Source organism: Vanacampus margaritifer, chromosome 8 (assembly GCF_051991255.1).
Source record: "Vanacampus margaritifer isolate UIUO_Vmar chromosome 8, RoL_Vmar_1.0, whole genome shotgun sequence".
NCBI lineage: Eukaryota > Metazoa > Chordata > Actinopteri > Syngnathiformes > Syngnathidae > Vanacampus > Vanacampus margaritifer.
Window position 1 is genome coordinate 16,340,715 of NC_135439.1, and position 13,973 is coordinate 16,354,687.

A 13,973-nucleotide genomic window follows, 5' to 3' on the forward strand; every position below is an offset into this window, starting at 1 on the left:
TCAGAAGAATGCAGTAGGCATAAGCAATAAAGTAGACAAATGGCTTATTTTTGTGGGTCCCTAGTGGTCACTTTTTCTCACTTCAGGATACAATCGTCCAAGTCAGAAGATCAGCTTGTCTGCCTTGACCTTCTCTGGTGTTTGAGTAGTTGGAGTGGATGATCAGCGTGAGTTTCCTCTTACAAATAAAGGCTCAGGCTGACCATCCCAGCTGTGCCTCCTAATGCAATAATAATAATAATAATGCATCAGATTTATATAGCGCTTTTCTGGACACTCAAAGACGGTTTACAATGAATGCATTATTCATGCACTCACACATTCACACTAGTGGCAGTAAACTACGGAAGTAGCCATGGCTGCCCAACCTGAGAAAACGAGCGGGTGCTCACTTTATGACGTCATTAGGTGCGGACCCACGGCCACGACTTAACACAGGCCCACTTTCTCTGAGCCCTCCATACTAGGAGGATAGTGATAAAAGTAGCCTTCATCAGTAAACATTCTGTCCAAATGAATTTAAAGCAATCCATTTTCCTTGACACTTGCAACGCTAAAGTGTAATGGCAATTGGTCATCTTAAAATCCCAGATTCTGGCTGACACTTGTGTAAACTACATGTAAAACTTTTGCACTATTGAATTTAAATTAACAAATGGTGTGGTGGTTAGCATGCTTGCCCTGTAAGAAGCAAGTCCTCGATTCACGTCCCACTTCCGCATTAGAAATCTAACCAGCAAAACACCTAATATTTCATTAAAATCACCCATCAAGGCCAGTCAGGAGGGCGTCCCGGACGCCAGACGAGGGGAGCCCAGCGGCGCCGGTCAGGAGGGCGTTCCGGAGCAGGAGGCAACTGTGGCAGCGTCCACGCCGCCCTAGCATGGAAAGCAGAAGGCGGCCTCAGGGCGTGCGCCGCCGGTCCATAATCATGGGCTTGAGACCGCCATGGCAGAGGCGAAGAGACTTGGCACGGCAGTGGCACAGGCGAGGAGGGCCGGGGCTGAGGCTGCCGTGGAGCCGGGACGGGGACTTGAGGCTGCCGTGGAGCCGGGACAGGGACTTGAGGCTGCGGCAGACGTGGTTCGGGGACTTGAGGCTGCGGCAGACGTGGTTCGGGGACTTGAGGCTGCGGTAGACATGGTTCGGGGATTTGAGGACTGTTTGACCTGACACCCAGAGCGCCACCAGCCAAAGCCAGGTGCCGCAGGGCTTCGTCCAACAAAGCAATCGTCAAAGCTCTGGAGGCAAGTATTTTTTTGTGGCATAACAGAGCTTCCGCTGGGTCCTTCTGTGGTCGGTTCATTCTATCACGAGGTGAAGTTTGTTTGAGGATCCAAATGCAGGGAAGCAGGGCAAGGAGGCAGAGGTGATGTACAAAAAAGGTGATGTACAAAAAAGGAATGTAATTATTCAAAACCAAAGCAAACTCCAAATGGCAGCAAAATGTGGGGAGGACTACAAGGCAAAAAAAGTGGCAGCATGACGAGAGGAAAACGACAATGAACCGACGCAGACAGAGGGGAGGCAGGAGACTAAATACACACACACACACACACACACACACACACACACACACACACACACACACACACACACACACGCACACGCACACGCACACACACACACGACACAACAAGACACACTTGGGGCAAGACACAAGTGACTGAGGGCACTGATTGGTTGACACGAGGAAGGGCAGGATTACACTTAACAAGACCAAGGGAGACACACAAGGAAAAACAGAACCCAAACATGACATATATATATTAGATTCATTTGTTTTTTCACTTTTAGTCTTCTTCTTTTTTAGTCATTTATTAATTTTTTATTTGGGCAGCTTTGGTCCATACTGCTTGGACGAAATGGTATTCAAATGAGGGGGCGGTCCGAAGCGTGTCTTGAGTTGGACTCCGCTATTGCAAACTGACTTTCAATGGTCAAGTCAGCGGCTTGGCGAACAAGGAAGTCTCGCCGGCTTGCATTGAAGAACTCCAGCAATGGACGACTATCTTGTCCACTGTCACCACAACTTGCGTCTTGAGTTGCTCGATAGCAAGTCTCTCTCTCTCTCTCTCTCTCTCTCTCTCTCTCTCTCGCTCTCTCTCTCTCTCTCTCTCTCTCTCTAATGACATGCGCAGTAACAAACATTTCAGCATGTAAAAACTAATAAATATATTACCCAAATTAATAATACACAAAACCCGTGCATACCATTTTTCCATTTTTTTTTTTTTTTTTTTTACAACAAATCACTACCTCGTGAAAACAATTACAAACCAACAAAACAAGTTTCAGTAACACTTGTTTTGAAGAGTGCATATGAATAAATATATATAACAGCCATACATTAAATGACATTTGACATAAATATAGTCAAGTCAAGTTTATTTATATAGCCCTTAATCACACAAGAGTATCAAAGGGCTTCACATGCCCGCAGTTGACATTCCTAAATGTTTATTATGTCATTTTTAAATTCAAACCTCCTCAAACAACCACTCAATGCAAAGAAAACTGCTTGGCACAGTTATACCTAAAACACACAATAAAACCCAACAGGTCAACGTGCGCACATCGACGTGACTCGTCAAATAGCTCGTGGACAGAACTATGTGGGATAACTAAATAATAGATATCGGGGCAAAATGGATTATGCTACACAAGCACACGGGAACAATTCAGAAGCACTTTATGCTACGTTCACACGGGGGAAGTGTTCTGCTGTTGTGCCAAAAGTATTTACCCCGTGCAAAATTGCATCCCCTGCCGTGGGATATTTTAACTTTTAGAACAGAAAAGTGGAGTTTCTTCGAAAAGGTTCCTTGTAAACAGATATTTTAACTTCAAACACCTGGGCCACAACAGAAAACAGTAACGTTCAGTTGTCTGAGCTTTTTCTATATATATATGAGATTTCCTACTGCGCGCGGGCTCACTGAATGCACCCAGAGTGCTTGCTTTTCTTTTTCTTCTCCGCGATAAATACTTTTTTTTCTTGCTTCAAAACGTTTCTAAAACTGAAAAACGCACGTGTGTTTTCATGTATTTATTGAAAAACATGCGTTGTACCCGCGGGAGTTGATGCAATTGTTTTATGGGACTACGCCTGACTGACGCACAGACAGGACGCTGGGTGTGACGTAGTCCATCACCGAAGCTGATGTAGCTGATGACATATGACATATTTCAGCCCAACAGGTTCCTGCCAGGAACCAGACCTCAGTTTTATAACCCCTAACTAAACCTGTCTACAATAATCTGTATATTTTTTATTAAGTTGCTGGGTATTTTGTCGTCCAAAGCTATAGTTTCTATTCGCTGTAATGCGGTTCCAAACACACCTGACAGGTGACAAATTCACTGTACCACACGAGCACGTATGTGGGTCTTTTGCGACAGCACTGCGATAGGTTAACAAGTACCGGTATTTATTAGCATTTCTCCTAGTTCCCTGCTTTCTTTCAGTCCATATTGCTTCATTGTCTATGTGTTGTCTGCAGTGCGCAAGTCTCCACGGAGCCCGATGATAAATTCGATTTTGGGGCCAATAATAGTGATTATTGGTCATTCATACTCTGATAAACATATTTCATGTTCTACTCTTTCATTATGAATACCCCTGTAAAGCTATATGTGAGACTTGTTGTTAGATTGCAACCCACAATGATTAAGGCTATCAAAGTAGACAACTGGTTTGCAAACTTGCAGGCAAATCTTTGGAATACAGTATTTTATTTAATTTGGCAAATTCAGCAAATTCCCCTATTGGCTACACAGAGCCCCAAAGAGATGCATCATATTTTAATCTGAAATGTTTGCAAATTCAGCAACACGATCAGCCTGGGACTGATTTACACTGATACAGTACTAAGTGGAACACTGAATGTCATCTAGGCATCTAGATTAAAAAAAAATAAACCAATCATTTATTGTAAGCACAATTTGATTTATTATTTAGTTTTGAATAAAATGCAACAGCAAATATACAAAAAAGACAGTATTAAACAAAATGCATAAAGAAATATCAAACACATGCTTAAATATTGACGTTAATGAACAAAAGTAACTGAAACAAGAAAATAATGTTATATAAATAAAATAGTTGCCAAAAAAAACATCTGTCATAAATTATGTATATGTAGGAATGTACAAAAGCTTAAATTTAAAATGGGTAGAAAAATCTGAACAATCCACAGAAATCAAAATATTTGGCTCTATTCTGGATTTTTTTAGAGCGAGAGAAAGAGAGAGAGACAGACAGACAGACAGACAGACCTGCTTGTCCGTGTCATGTTTCCACGTCTGTATGAATCTGAGTTTTTGGAAATTAAAGTACCTTGTTTGCCTTTTCGTTTTTTTGCATGATTAAATGACCATTTTTTGAGTACACACCTGCCTCCCTGCCTTTCTTCCCTGCAGTTGGGTCCTCAACCCCACCGTCACATGACAGACCCGCATCGATTGACGCCGAATCAGCTGTGTTCACGCCCACACTACCGCAAAATACACGTTAATTGTGCCACGCTCTGTGAAAATAAACTTGTAGCCCGCCCCTGCGAAGACTTAGACCGCCTTTCACTAGGTAGGAAAATAGAGGCCAAAACCAAATATTGAGCACATGGGAACACAAACCTCCAGGTAAAACCAAAGCCATGATCTGATAAAGGGTAAAAACAGAATGACATTGTTTGGCACTATCAGTTAAGTGGACTGTAAAATGGTCACACAGAACATTATGTTTGCTGTCCTTTCACACAAAAAGAGATACAGTAAAATTAGCTGACAAATTAATTTGAACAAGTTAGCATCCTAAAGTGACAAATTATAAATTGTTGACACAGAAAACCATGCAGTGTTGCCACACAAGACTTCCACAAAGTGGCTTACATAACAATGTTATCTCTTACATGATTAATAATTTATGTTCCAATCTGTTATCATTGGTGGCTCAACATTCATTAATATAAGGGACTCTTAACATCTTTTTATGCCATTTCAAAACTACAGAAGTGATAAGGACTTGACTTTGAACTGGAAGATTGAACATTTCGAATCCCTCTTTAGACAGAACGGAATGTGCAAATTGAAATGAGGCTAAAAAGACGTCTGATTCAACCTGGCGAGCCACCCTTAAGCAAGGCACCAAAATAACCCCCACACCCAACACATCACATGTGGTGGCTGTGGGTCAGGCGGTAGAGCCGGTTGTCCAGTAACCGGAAGGTTGGCTGTTCGATCTCCGCCCTCCCCAAGTCATGTGCTGCGTCCTTGGACAAGACACTTCACACACAATACCTCCAGTGCCGCTCACCACCTGTGGCTACTTAAGTAGGTCACCGCCACAGCAGAATATGAGTAATGTATCCATTCCATTGTAAAGCATCTTTGAGTGACCAGAATATGGCATCTTATCATTTATTTATTTTTATTTTTTTGTAGAAGGAATTCAAATTATGTCCAGGCTATATAGGGTGTTTTCATTTTTTTTGTGAATATTTAGATCACACGGTTGCCTCACTCCATAATGACAGATATCAAACTATGTTCTGACACTGCCATTTATTACAGCAATTAGAATAATATTATAGCATAAAATAAATACTTTATGTCACACAAATGCCTCACTCTATAATGACAGATATCATACTATGTTCTACCACTGCCATTTATTACAGCAATTAAAATAATAATAAAACGTTTTTTTTTTTTTTTGCAGATCTGTACTGCTATTTTCATCTACGTCAGTCTTGTCAAAGTTGTCAAACCCCAAATGAGTTCTAGGTGAGAGACGTGGATTTGCTAAAATGCTAACATCATGTTCTTTTTTTAAGGAAGACACGTCGTGACCCGTTTCCCGCAGTACCTCCAAAATAAAAGTCACAACGCATTCCAGCTGTCAATACACTTTTATTGTGACAAGATGTGACAGCAACAGTGGTTCTAATTATGCGCAATTAGTTGATGTGAAATAGTTTTAGATCCGAAACGTCCAACATTTTCGGCTGACAACAAAAATATATATCCAGGGGTAATATGATTGTCTGGACTAAAACTAGACTAAAAGGTTAACCGTTTTTGTTGACTAAAACTTGATGAATAAAATTATGTTTTCTTGGACTAAAAGACTAAAATTCTCGATTTATAGTTGACTAAAAATCAACTAAATAAAAATGGGATGAAGTTGACTAAGTATGATAAAAACTGGCAAGCGTGATTAAACTGGATTAAAACTGAGACTAAATTGAAAAATGCCTGATAAAATTAAAACTAGTCGTGGGCAATACATATATTGTAACTAAAATGAGTAAGAACACCTCATCGATTAGAAGCAATGCCTATTTTATGTCATTAGAAACAAGAAAATTCACATTGCAGTCACTAGTTTTATGTCACTTAGATTATTATCCTGCTTTGTGGGCCAGTGCCGCAATAAAACATCTTGAAAAACTTCAGATTTCACAAGGCTAACGATGGGTTGCCCCAACGTTAATGTAATGCATCATAAGCTGTCATGGATGAAAGTCAAGCATAGATTGGCGTGTAGTACTGTGTAGTCGTTGCATCAAATCTGGACTTCCCACAGACCTTTGAGCCTGTTTTCCAAATTACAACACACCGCTAACAAATGGGCTTTAAAAAACCTGTCGGTGTTATGTGTCCATTTTCAGTCTTTTTTTTTATGTTTTTCTGTGTTTCATCAAAAAAAAAGCATTTGAAAAAAATACACTAGGGACCTGACATTTATTTCACCAGGATTGTTAAAAAATGTAGAAGTTCAAAATGGTGCCATGCTGCAATTTATAATTATTGCAAACAGGAGGAAGAGATTCACTCGAAATTCTTGCAAAAATTTCAGATTTGGGCTCATTGACTCCCGTTATAAATCACAGTTTTTGATATGCTGTAAACCTGATGTGTTATAATGCATTTTCCGTGATTACTAATGCAATCGCTTCTTTGATGAGTCATAAACATGAAAATAGAGGAATTTGTGTGTTGCGAGTGTTAACACCCAAAATCCACTAGGTAGCGCCATAGGCTAATAAATGAATTTGCTTGTGCAAAGCCCACTGCAGATTGGTTTAAAATGAATGCGATAAAAATGGTTGGCATTACAAAAAAGTTTGGTGTCGATGTGTCTGAGCTTACTTTCAGTCCATTTGGGCATGCATATTTGCAGGTGTGCACAAGAAAATACAAAGGTACTGCCCACAAATACAAAAAAAAATGCACTTGTTTATTGTTATTGTTTTAATTTAAACTTGGGTGTTGGAATTTCTTTACTCTTATTGGTTCTGGGCATTTTTGAGGTCGTTGTTCTCGCGATGATCACTACTTCGCATTTCTTTCACCACAACTGGTGGCAATGGCTAGAAAGATGGTATTTCAGGACGTGATTCGGCTCGTTTTAGAAAGTACTGATTCCGAAGAAGAATTTTATTCCGACGCTAGTTCGGAGAGCTCGGAAGAGGTTGACGAGTCTACTCTTGGACTTCAGATGCCGGAGGAGGAAGAGGATGATGACGATGAATACGGAGATGAGCATGACGAGGAGTGGGAAGATGGATGGATGTATAGATAGGTCTGATGCCACTGAACATTTTGAGCGTTTGAAAGTGAAAAAAAGTATTCATAAATGACTAAGTTATCACACTTCAAAGGAAAAGCCTGATTTGGGACAAAATTACAAGAATTTTATGCTATTCATAAAAATGCCATTGTGTAAAAACTGGGCATGCATAAAAAAAGTATTGTTATGACTTATGAACTTGTTTGAGCCTCTAACTATGTCATATGAAATATTCAAATTAGTATTTTATTTTATAAATATATACAGCATAGTTAGTCTTGCTCTTAGCATAATACTGCTATTATTGTCCATAGGGGGCATTAAAAAATAAAAATAAAAACTATATATGTTTAGATAGGTCTGATGTCACTGAACATTTTGAGCGGTTGAAAGTGAAAAAAAAATATTCATAAATGACTAAGTTATCACACTTCATAGGAAAAGCCTGATTTGGGACAAAATACAAGAATTTTGTGCTATTCAAATTGGCATTTTTCTAAATGCCATTGTGCAAAAACTGGGCATGCATAAAAAAAATTCTATTGTTATGACTTATGGACTTATTCAAGCCTCTAACTATGTCATATGAAATAGTCAAATTAGACTTTTATTTTACACATATATACAGCATAGTTAGTCTTGCTCTTAGCATAATACTGTTATTATTGTCCATAGGGGGCATTAAAAAATAAAAATAAAAACTATATATGTTTAGATAGGTCTGATGCCACTGAACATTTTGAGCTGTTGAAAGTGAAAAAAAATATTCATAAATGACTAAGTTATCTCACTTCATAGGAAAAGCCTGATTTGGGACAAAATTACAAGAATTTTATGCTATTCAGAAAAATGCCATTGTGTAAAAACTGCATGCATAAAAAAAAGCATTGTTATGACTTATGAACTTGTTTGAATCTCTAACTATGTCATATGAAATATTCAAATTAGTATTTTATTTTATATATATATATACAGCATAGTTAGTCTTGCTATTAGCATAATACTGCTATTATTGTCCATAGGGGGCATTAAAAACTAAAAATAAAAACTATATATGTTTAGATAGGTCTGATGCCACTGAACATTTTGAGCGGTTGAAAGAGAAAAAAAATATTCATAAATGACTAAGTTATCACACTTCATAGGAAAAGCCTGATTTGGGACAAAATTACAAGAATTGTGTGCTATTCAGAAAAATGCCATTGTGTAAAAACTGGGCATACATAAAAAAAAACTATTGTTATGACTTATGAACTTGTTTGAGCCTCTAACTATGTCATACGAAATATTCAAATTAGTATTTTATTTCATATATATAAAGCATAGTTAGTCTTGCTATTAGCATAATACTGCTATTATTGTCCATAGGGGGCATTAAAAAATAAAAATAAAAACTATATACAGTATGTATAGATAGGTTTGATGCCACTGAACATTTTAAGCGGTTGAAAGTGAAAAAAAATATTCATAAGTGACTAAGTTATCACACTTCAAAGGAAAAGCCTGATTTGGGACAAAATACAAGAATTTTGTGCTATTCAAATTGGCATTTTTCTAAATGCCATTGTGCAAAAACTAGGCATGCATAAAAAAATTATATTGTTATGACTTATGGACTTATTCAAGCCTCTAACTATGTCATATGAAATATTCAAATTAGACTTTTATTTTACACATATATATACAGCATAGTTAGTCTTGCTCTTAGCATAATACTGCTATTATTGTCCATAGGGGGCATTAAAAAATTAAAATAAAAACTATATATGTTTAGATAGGTCTGATGCCACTGAACATTTTGAGCGGTTGAAAGTGAAAAAAAAATATTCATAAATGACTAAGTTATCACACTTCATAGGAAAAGCCTGATTTGTGACAAAATTACAAGAATTGTGTGTTATTCAGAAAAATGTCATTGTGTAAAAACTGGGCATGCATAAAAAAATTATATTGTTATGACTTATGGACTTATTCAAGCCTCTAACTATGTCATATGAAATATTCAAATTAGACTTTTATTTTACACATATATATACAGCATAGTTAGTCTTGCTCTTAGCATAATACTGCTATTATTGTCCATAGGGGGCATTAAAAAATTAAAATAAAAACTATATATGTTTAGATAGGTCTGATGCCACTGAACATTTTGAGCGGTTGAAAGTGAAAAAAAAATATTCATAAATGACTAAGTTATCACACTTCATAGGAAAAGCCTGATTTGTGACAAAATTACAAGAATTGTGTGTTATTCAGAAAAATGTCATTGTGTAAAAACTGGGCATGCATAAAAAAATTATATTGTTATGACTTATGGACTTGTTTGAGCCTCTAACTATGTCATAGGAAATATTCAAATTAGTCTTTTATTTTATACATCTATACAGCATAGTTAGTCTTGCTCTTAGCATAATACTGCTATTATTGTCCAAAGGGGCATTAAAAAAAAACTATATATGTATAGATAGGTCTGATGCCAGTGAACATTTTGAGCGATTGAAAGTGAAAAAAAAAGTTATCACACTTTAAAGGAAAAGACTATCCATCCATTTTCTTAACCGCTTGTCCTCACAAGGGTCGCGGGGCCCGAAGCCACCTGGGATAGGCTCCAGCAACCCCCACGACCCTTGTGAGGACAAGCGGTTAAGAAAAAAGGAAAAGACTAATTTTGAAAAAAATTACAAGAATTTAATAAAAACAAAATAACGTCCACGGGTTTTAATACAAGCAGTGAAAGCATCGGAAAGAAAGCATTGAATGCATAACATATTACATAACACGGAGTAATATGCATTTTGTATTCTCCTGAGTCCAACATAATTTCAGCACTAAATTGATGAATTGGCATATTGACCTGTAATAAACATAAATGACTGTCTCTATCAAGCAAACTGGTTTGTCCATTGATCTCACACCATATATTGAGGATTATCAAGATTATATATCAGATCAGCTCATGTTATTAGCCATAACAACAACGTGGGTATTTATGAGTATGACACTGAACTTAGCGACACACCGCTGTGTTAGCAGGAGATATCTCTCTTTGAAAAATAAAAGATGTTAATTCAATGTTAAAAAAATATATATTGAATATACTTGCCCAGTCATCACATCAAACCAAACCGAAAACAGTGAGCTCAAAAATGAGAGCCAAACTGAATTGTGGTCCAAAGCCCATAAAGAAGAACATCATGCAGCAACTTGGACTACAAATACAGTGCTCAGCATATTATGAGTACACCCCCTTCGAAAAACGTAAAGATTTTATTCAATATCTCAGTGAACATAAGAACAATTTCCAAAATTTTGACGACATGTTTTGTGTAGAATATGTGCTTAACTCACAACATGAAAGGAAAGGTTGATAATTGAATGTATAGTTTAGAAAATCTTCCGTTTAATTAAATATTTTAATTAATTAACTAATGGAAAAAATGAATGCTTCCCACAACAAAAATGACTACTTCTTGTATTTTATATGACTTTTATGGATAGCAACATGTCTGCTAGGTCTGAAATCAACAAGTCTTTTTCTCTGTGTCTACTTATTTGTGCAAAAAAATTCATTTTTTTAAAATTGTTGATAAAACAATTTTTTTGTGTGTACTAATTAAGAAATCTAGTTTGCAATCAGTGGTCCACATTTGTGGGAGTATTTTGTAGAATAGTATCCCAAAAAAAAAAAAAAATCTTGATTCTGACAGTAAAGTAAAGGTGTTCTTACAAACCTGTCGGGGTGTACTCATTTATGCTGAGCACTAAAAATCTGTTGACAGACCCTTATCTATCAAGTAGGGTTGTCCCGATCCTATTCACAAGGTCGAAAATCGGGGTCGATCATCTGATTTTTTTCCGTAACTTCTAAAGTCAGAAGTAACATATTTTAGGTCCTTTACTTGATTTGAACCACTGCTGATTTACAGTCATATAAAAATGTATAATATTGCGATACCTTCATTCAAATATAACAAATAAATAAATGAGACAATTCAGATTATTTTCCTTTTTCTTCATTGCATTGTGTTGCAGAAGTATTGTATTGGGACTCAGATGCTCAAAATAAAGTGACTTGGACTCTTAATCTCGGTGCAAAAAAATGTGATCAAGACATCCCTACAAACAAATTGTTTTTTCACATTCTGCGTTATTACTATTTGAGATATTGTTTGCTATTAAGTCTTTTCTTTCTTCCTATTGTTGTTTTTCTTTTTTACTTCAACTTACATTTTATACTTGTAATGTGTTTTGTGTTTTCTTTATGTTTATATGTTCAATAAAACCATGAAACCAAAACATTTTACTGCAAACCGATCATCTTCTGTGGTGATTCTGCTTTGGATTTCAGATTTTTTTTTTTCTTTTTTTCTGAATTGGAGTTTGGAACATTATATGTTTATTAATTAAGCTCTTTTGCAGTGTCATTATGTCAGAGGTGTGTTTTAGTCATAATACTAAGCAATTGCACCTTAAGAAAGATGGTCAACTTTAACCCAACAAAAATCTACATTGTTATTAATATCCATTTGTATTGTAGTGTATTGTAAAAATCAAAACTGTAAATCTTTCTAATGTGAAAACTTTCATAACAATCAGTGGGCTTGTTTAATATCAAGTTCTGCTTACTTTGTTTGCATATTAATGAACATCGATCAAACAGATTAATGGTGTCAATCTTTTTATTTTGTTTATTTATTACTGCGTTTTGTAGCACACTTCTTAGTTATGCAGAGAAAAAATGAATAGCTTTATCTCCATGACAGCTGTTGTTGAAAGTAAAACAAGTGCTGAGCAACAGAACATGATGGTCAATGGTCATAGTCGCTGATCAATTGAAGACTAAGATAATGGAAACTGGGACCATGTCAAACTATCTAATCTTGTTTTGTCATGTTTTCCAGTGTGTGTTTATGTGCCAGTGTTGTGATCATTGCATAGTTACAAATTGTAATGGGTCCATTTCACAAAGCAGGTTTAATGAGAACCCTGAGTCTGTTAACCCTGAAATGCGGGGAAAATGCTTGTTTCATAAAAAGAGGTAACTTAAGCTCTCGGTCAGTGACAGACAGTTACCGTAGTAACAGACTCTATGAAGCTAACCTGGTCGGTACCAGGTTCATCTGAATTAACCTCGAGTTCCAAATTGTTTACAAATTCACAAGGCGAAGGGCGAATTTGTTGGCTGCATGACGTCACTCCCGGCGCAACTCGACAGCACGCACTGACTTATATCTGAATGGATTGTTAAATGCTGCTTGTCGTTAGCGCATTGACCGACCGTCCATTCATGTGTAAGTCTGTGCTTGTGCTGTCTAGTCGCACCGGGAGTGACGTAATGCAACCGACAAATTCGCCCTTCGGAGGACCCAGCCTTGTAAATTTTGACACAGGGTTTGTCTCCGCCTCCTTTCAAAAACACGATATTTGATTTCCTCATTCACTCAGTCAGTTGGCGAGTTTTGGCGTAACGTAGTTCTGCTGTCTGTTTTTTTTTTTTCATTAGGCCTATATTAAAAGTCCACTTTTTTCGCAAACATGGCATGTCCTTTTGACAATGATCCCGTTGATGAAGGTGCACTCTAAAAATAGGATTGTTTAACTAATTTAACATTACAAATTTAATTGTTGTTAATTTTAAAGGTTGCCCGTTGTCACCGATTTTGTTCATAACTTTTATGGACAGAATTTCTAGGCGCAGCCGAGGCGTTGAGGGGGTCCGTTTTGGTAGCCTCAACATTGCCTCTCTTCTTTTTGAAGATGATGTGGTGCTGTTGGCTTCTTCAAGCCGTGATCTCCAACTCTCGCTAGAGCGGTTCGCAGCCGAGTGTGAAGCGGTTGGGATGAAAATCAGCACCTCCAAATCTGAGACCATGGTCCTCAGTCGGAAAAGGGTGGAGTGCCCTCTCTAGGTCGGGGATGAGATCTTGCCATAAATGGAGAAGTTCAAGTATCTCGGGGTCTTGTTCACAAGTAAGGGTAGGTTAGAGCGAGAGATCGACAGGCGGATCGGTGCAGTGTCTGCAGTGATGCGGACTCTGTATTGGTCCGTTGTGGTAAAAAAGGAGCTGAGCCGAAAGACAAAGCTCTCGATTTACCGGTCGATCTACGTTCCTACCCTCACCTATGGTCACGAGCTGTGGGTCGTAACCGAAAGAACAAGAACCCAGATACATCCGGCCGAAATTTGTTTAGGGTATCCGAGCTCTCCCTTAGAGATAGGGCGAGAAGCTCTGTCGTCCGGGAGGGACTCAGTGTCGAGCTGCTACTCCTCCGCATTGAGAGGAACCAGTTGAGGTGGCTCAGGCATCTGGTTCGGATTCCTCCTGGACACCTCCCTGGAGAGGTGTTCCGGGCATGTCCCGCCGGCGGGAGGCCCCAGGGATGACCAAGGACACGCTGG